Here is a 7,033-nt window from a genome sequence, read left to right as displayed (position 1 = left end):
TGCTTGAGATTATATATATATATCTAAAGTTCAATTTGGTCTAGCTCATCACATTACTTATGTGCTTGGATAAGACATCCATCAAATAAAGATTTTCATGCACACTAAAACATAAATATTACCTATAAAAGGCCCATTTCACTAAACAAAAATTTTAATGATAAAGACTAGCACAAATAAAAATACCTTCCTCAGTGGTTTCTGATTGTAGCAGAGCGGAAGGATGAGAACTATGGAAGTCTCAGCGGTCTCTGCACGCGAACTTCGTCACCTTCCGAGCTAGCTCTAATAGGGATTGTATTGTGAAGGTTCATTTGGGAAGGCGATGAATTTGAGAGAAGCCGTGAGGTAGAGGGAGAGGGGAGAGGGGAAGGCACGAGACTTTCGGACAGAGGAGAGATCGAGCGTGGAGAGCAAATGAAATTTAGGCGGGCTAAATATATAAATCAAGTCATTTGCGTCAAAATTGCAATGGCTTATTTCGACACTCCTAAGTAAAGTATTTGTGTCGAGTTTTTTGACGCATGATTTATCTCAACTCCAAAAGAAGTTTCACAGTTTTGATAATGTTTTTTATCGACAAATAATCTGACGCAAAATCTAATGCAAATGTTATAATTAATTTTTTGCCACTAATCTGAAGCGAATATTTACGTCAAAAATTTCCAACGCAAATATAGAACGCTAATTTCTGATTCTCCTGTAGTGTTAATAATAATAAGATTAATCATACACGATATCTCCAACCCATTAGTGATAAAAAGGAACACAATACTTCATTGTGAGCAAACTTTCAAGTCACGTTGATATTAAAGTGAAAATTTTACTACTTCAATAACATAAATGTTAGAATTAAATATGAACCAACTACCTACAAGAACAACATCATCAAATGCCTCCACCTCAGTCTCTTAAGCTTTAGTTTTAAGGAGATTGTTCATTATCTTCTTATAAATAAAAAGATAGTTATAGCATGATAAAATATTTAATGATCAAAATTAATTCAAAATTTTATAATATAAGTATTTACGCATTGTATACAAATAACTTGGTGGTGGATAATGTGTCTCAAGTCATTGCATATATCCATCTCATCTTATCACGAAATAAAACAAAGTCCCACACTTCATGTCTTATATCCTATATGTTATGTTTCACTCTGGTCACTCAGCCAAAGTTATTGCTTCCACTATCCTCTGTAGTGATAGTAACACTTTGTGAAAAATAGTGGGATGTAGTAAATCCAAATTTCTATGCTATTGAATGTTGAGTAACTAAAACTTTAAGTGCTAAAATATGAGCACTAATATTTAAACTTCATACCAACTCTTATTGACTAAAATAGTTAAAAAAATTCAAATCCTTGAATAACCAAGCACTTCATACCAAGTTTTATCCATTAATGTAAAAAAGTGTGCGCTAAAATTAAAATTAGTAAATGTTGAGTATGAGAATATTGAAATAACAATAAATTATCGCACGCGATTTATATATATATATATATATATATATATATATTAGTGAGATAAATCATTAATAAATAAATAGTCATTAAAGTAATAATAATAATTTAATAAAAACCTTTCTTATATATATTTTAGTATGATTTATATCCTACGTGAATACTTAAACTGTTAAAATATATAAAATAATTATAAATTTTATGATATGTCAATTAAATGATAGTGTAACAGAAGAGACCACCAAGATCTGGACTTATTAATGAGAAGCTCAGAAATAAATAAATAAATAAATTTTGGATAAACAAGATGCTATTGAGATAAAGTTCATGGAAGAAATAAATTTTTTACTTATGAATTGCCCCATATTAACATTTTCCATATCATGAAACCTCACCAACATTCAATATATTTTCTTAAAGTTTTGATTTACATATATACCGGTTAATTCTTATGTAATTGGATTTCTAACATCTACACTTCATTTTTTATGTATATACCAACATGCCTATGCCGAGAAAGGTGTATTTAACTTTGTAAAGATAAAATAGTGGTATGTTAAAACTTATGCATGATTGTAACAAAGTATAGAATTCATTGATTTTATAGAGACAATTCATAAGGTCAGTAACATGCCGTGTATATTTAAGTCAAGCATGTTAAATATTGTTATGGGTTGAGAGAAATTTTCAGTTAGAAAAGGGGAAAAAAATCTGGTTTATTAACTTTGGGTTACTGTTTACATATTTTACTATTTGATTGATAAGTTTTCCTACTTTGTTGTATTCAAACGTAGTCTAACGCTATAGGAATCTTATACTCTGTGGGTATGAAAAAAAACGTTGTTAAAATGCATTAATTTGGTCATTGCGTGCAGTTTATAAATTTAGAACAAACTCTATGCTCGATTATATAATCAGTAAAAATATATGGGATTAATTTTTATTCTTAAGAAAATCAAATACAAAATGACTATTAATCTACATTGCTTACAAAATAGATAAATATCTTTGTTGAAGAATTCGCATTTGCTCGCTAAAGTTGAAATATTGTCTATGTATCAGATGAAAGAATGAAAATGGCAACATATTCCTCTTTTGAATTTTATAACATTCATGAATATAAGAAAACTTTGACGTTTCCATTTTGAACAGTCAAATAATTTAGAGACCACTAACTATAAGCAATCTTTGTCGTCTACAATTAGTGCGTAGAATATGTTTTACGTCCAGACTATATGTTATCTTGCTACCTAACACAACATAATTTCATTTTTCCACCTTAAGATAGCCTAAAAAATAACCTCTCAAAAGAGCCTTGTGCCAGAAGAAATTGGCGAGTTAAAAGACATGTGATGTTGCAATATTTGTGAGATCAATGCAAGAATAATGGCAATATGATTTAAAAATTTAGCACATAGATCATTTATTCAAAATCAAAAAAAAAAAAAAAAAAAAACTACGTGTGAACACAAAAAAGTGGAAGATATCTTTATCGGCTGGGATGGGCCTGACAAAGATTGAAGACTATCTATAGGATTTAGATGGCCATCTACAGATTTGGCTGATGAACGGCGAATCGAGGTGGACATCAACAGACGAACCCATGAGATCATATCTCTAAGGGAAGGGATGCGGGTGTCAAAACTCGAAATCACGTGTGGCGGCCTCTAGGGTTGGTATTCAAAGCACTGTCGATTGGAAACAAAGAACCATGGGGTTATATATTTTGTTACGACAGTTTAAAATTGTCTTCAAAGACCGGAGCTTAAAGGCGTTCTAAAAACAGCTACCAAAAAATACTGCTAAAACTCAGAATTTTTAGTAGTGGAATGTAAATGCTGCCAAAAAATAATACTAATTTGCTTGCTTGATAGAAAATTTCCATATTTTATCGGCTATAGAGACTCTAATTTCCAACTCTATGAGGTAGAATATCCAATGCTAATGAATCAACAACAATCAAATTAATCAAATTTATATTATAAATCTGACCCACTAGAGAATAGAAAAAAAAAAGAAGAAAACAAGAAAGAAAGCAGAAAAACAGTTTTAACACTCCTGCACGCAAATGGCTTTGAAAGGCAGTCATTCCTCACAAACTTTTCCATCTGCTTTGTGAAATTAAGCTATTCATATAATAATTGTAAAACTGTTTCAATATTGAAATTTAAAAATATATTAAAAAAAATGATAGAAGTTATCTTTGTAGAAGTCTTCTGCAAAAAACAAAAAAATAAAAAAAAAATAAGAAACGGCTACATTTTAATAATATGTAAACAAACAGTTCTTTTATCAAAATAATATTTAATCACACACTTATAAAGCTTAAGAAAAAGATTCATAGCCCGTCATTAGAGAAGAAAACTGATCCTTCAAATTCATAAAGTCAAACATCATATTTTATATTTCCTCTTGCATAAATTTAAAAATAAAAAATAATTATTAATTATATATTTAAATTAGTATTAAAATTAACGTATGAGCAGAAAATAGCTATACTATTCTTTTCTCAAGAGGTGCCAATCAATAATTACATTTCAATTGAATAGAGATTGAATTTAGTTAATATAATAAATATTAATGATGCTTGATGCGTGCTAAAAAATTTGCGACGGTAGAGCAATGAATTATCGTCTTAGTGTTGCACGAGAATTCAACACATACTAATGTGAAAGAAAACAACCTGTAATAACACTAGAAGTTTTTACATAGAAAAACTTATAAAGTGAAAAAAACACAGAATTTAACCAAGTTATAAAAAATTAATATGGTTTGATGATTACAAAAACCTCTTGTCCCATAGATGGGAAATGATTGGTAGATTTTTTAAGTTTGAATGTTGGCCTACAACGTCTGCTTGGTGGTGGTTGATGACGATTGGTGGTGATCGATAGTGGCTAGTGATAGTCGAATATGATCGGTGGTGGTTAACGACGACAACAGTGCTTGGTGGTGGTCGTGGTTGTCGAGAGTGATCGACAATAGTTGACTGAGGTCGGCGGCGGTCGTCTGTAATCAGCGGTGGTCGATGGCGATTGGCGGTGGTTGACGGCAGCCGACTGCGATAAAGGATGGTAGGGATGTTACTGGATTTTAACTACTTCTCAAAGCATCAATTTCTCTCAAGGCTCAAGCTCCCCCCTCATGAAAGAGATGGGTCCCTATGTAATGTGTTATTAGTACAATTAATTCAGGAATATGAATCTTTTTGATTAGACAGTCCGGAGCGCTTCCTTCAATCAGACAACGTTTGATAGACAATTGAATGTCTTAACGACATCAGAATTGAGCAATCTTAGGCTCGTTGGATTTGTCTTGTCGCAACGCTCGATTCAACTATGAACTCGCCAAATTCGATATCCGTTTGACCTTTCAAATGTTTCCAGAAATCTTCTAAGAGTAGTTTAATGACTAGATCTGGGCTGGATTTGACTCGGATTGGACTAACTCTGATATCTTTAGGCCCGTTTCATCAAGCCAGTCAGTTTGACCGTAAATTTGCTAAAATTAGAGCTCTTGACGACTCTTAATTGAAATTTGAATGTTTCTTGTTCAAAAAATTACATTGTTATTCGTGTCAGGTGATGGAGATTTTCTCTAGACATATCAATGCTTGAGATTAGAGTCTTTTGGGATAACTTTTTATCTACTTAATATTTTAGATTGTCACCATAATTTTATTTGGGAAACTATTTTCTTGATACTTTTTTGAAAATTTTGTGATGAAAAGCTATTGTTTTTCAACTTCACGTGTTAAAACATGTTGATTGTAAAAGAATTTTCATTTGATTAATGAAAAAAAAACTATAATTCCTGTTACTTTCTCCATCATAATTTTACCATCATTATTTTATAATTTCCACCAAAACTCATGCAATATTTATACAAAGCTAAATTCTATAACAAAACGCTGCTCAATCCGCGTCTTATTTAAAAAAAAAAAAGAAAAAGAAATCTTCAAATTCTAATATTTTATAATCAAAATAATATATAATAATCTTTTATTATGAGTTCTTAAATATCAACATTTTAAATTAGCGCTGACATGCGCCGTTATTTTTCTGCGATTCGTGATAAAAAAACGAAGTTGAAAAGGGCTATAAATGGACGATCGCTACATTCCAGGAAGATATAAACAAGGCAGGATGTGCCAAATGACGGAATCCCTCTTCCTCAAGGAAAATAATGCGTATTTTATGCACGCAAGAAAAACATATGGGCGTGAGGTCAAACCGGTGGGTTGACGTTCAATTGATTATATATATATATATATATATATATATGTATTGTGGGATCTACAGCCATAGCCCTCAAAATTATCTAAACATCATAGGTCCATATCTAACACCTTAAACTTTTAATTTACTTATATAGCACCCAAAATATTTAATACACCAAATCTACCTATCCGTTTAGTCTCAACCTCCTCCGGCTCCTCTGTTTTGTGTCAATGTACTCCTCCCATCTCATGGGAAGAAAAAAAGAGGAAAATGCATAAAAAGATGAGCTGGAGATAGAGAAAAACATTTGTTCGAGCTGACGGATATCTAGGTGTACACAAATACATCTATGTGTACACTACGATTGCTTGCGCACACTATGATTGGGATATCTATCTGTATGAACTGAAGAATATCTGTGTAGCTCAAAATATGTTTTTAAGCTTCTTCATAGGTAGACTAATTCATCCCTTTAAGTTTCTTGATAGGGGTCTTACACCAAAGATGCTAAGCAACAAGCCGAGGTACGTGACACACATACACACAAAGATCCAACCACACACACACACACACACACACACACACAAAGATCCATACAAGAAGCTTAAAAGGATTAATCAGTCAACTATTGAATGAACAAGTTTCTGTCTTTTTGTTAATCTCATTTTGGATAAACAAAACCCCTTCAAAATTTGTGAAACACTTCCTTACCACATTCAAAAACTCAAGTGGCGGCTCTCTTCCATTTTCAAATATATTCAGAAAAAAAATTATATATATTTCTAAATTGAGGTGCAAGAGGGGTCTCCATTGTACAACATCATGACTTTTTTCATGTGGTGAGATCTTACATTTTATAGAATAAACTTCATTCAAATTCATTGTTCTGCTTCAACACTTTACTTTTGGAACTGCACCTGTCTAATGACGTATATTATGGTGCCTTCTAGCCACTTAAAAGAAGTCTTTCCTACTTAATTTATTGTGTATTGAGACCTTTTATCCACCCATCTGACCAAACACTTCATCCAACGCAACAATATCTAATTCATACGATTTTTGTTGTGAGATATGTACTTCCTAGCATAGAAAATGAAACGAAAAAGGAACACAAGCAAACACAGATCGTTTACGTGGTTCGATCCAAATGGATCTACGTCCACAATCAAATATTTCACTAAGGTAAAAGAAATGGAGAATACATAGCTTATACATAGAGATGAGCCCTCATCTTCCTTCTATGGCCTCCCTCTCAAGCGACACCTTGATACAAGGCCTCAAGATGCTCTCCTCCTCTAACTCTATAGCTATTCTCTCCTCCTTTGTGGTAGCTTAAGATATCTTCTCCCTT

This window comes from Phalaenopsis equestris, unplaced genomic scaffold, assembly GCF_001263595.1.
Source record: "Phalaenopsis equestris unplaced genomic scaffold, ASM126359v1 Scaffold000053, whole genome shotgun sequence".
Lineage (NCBI taxonomy): Eukaryota > Viridiplantae > Streptophyta > Magnoliopsida > Asparagales > Orchidaceae > Phalaenopsis > Phalaenopsis equestris.
The sequence above is the reverse complement of the archived record's forward strand: the minus strand, read 5'-3'. Positions refer to the sequence as shown.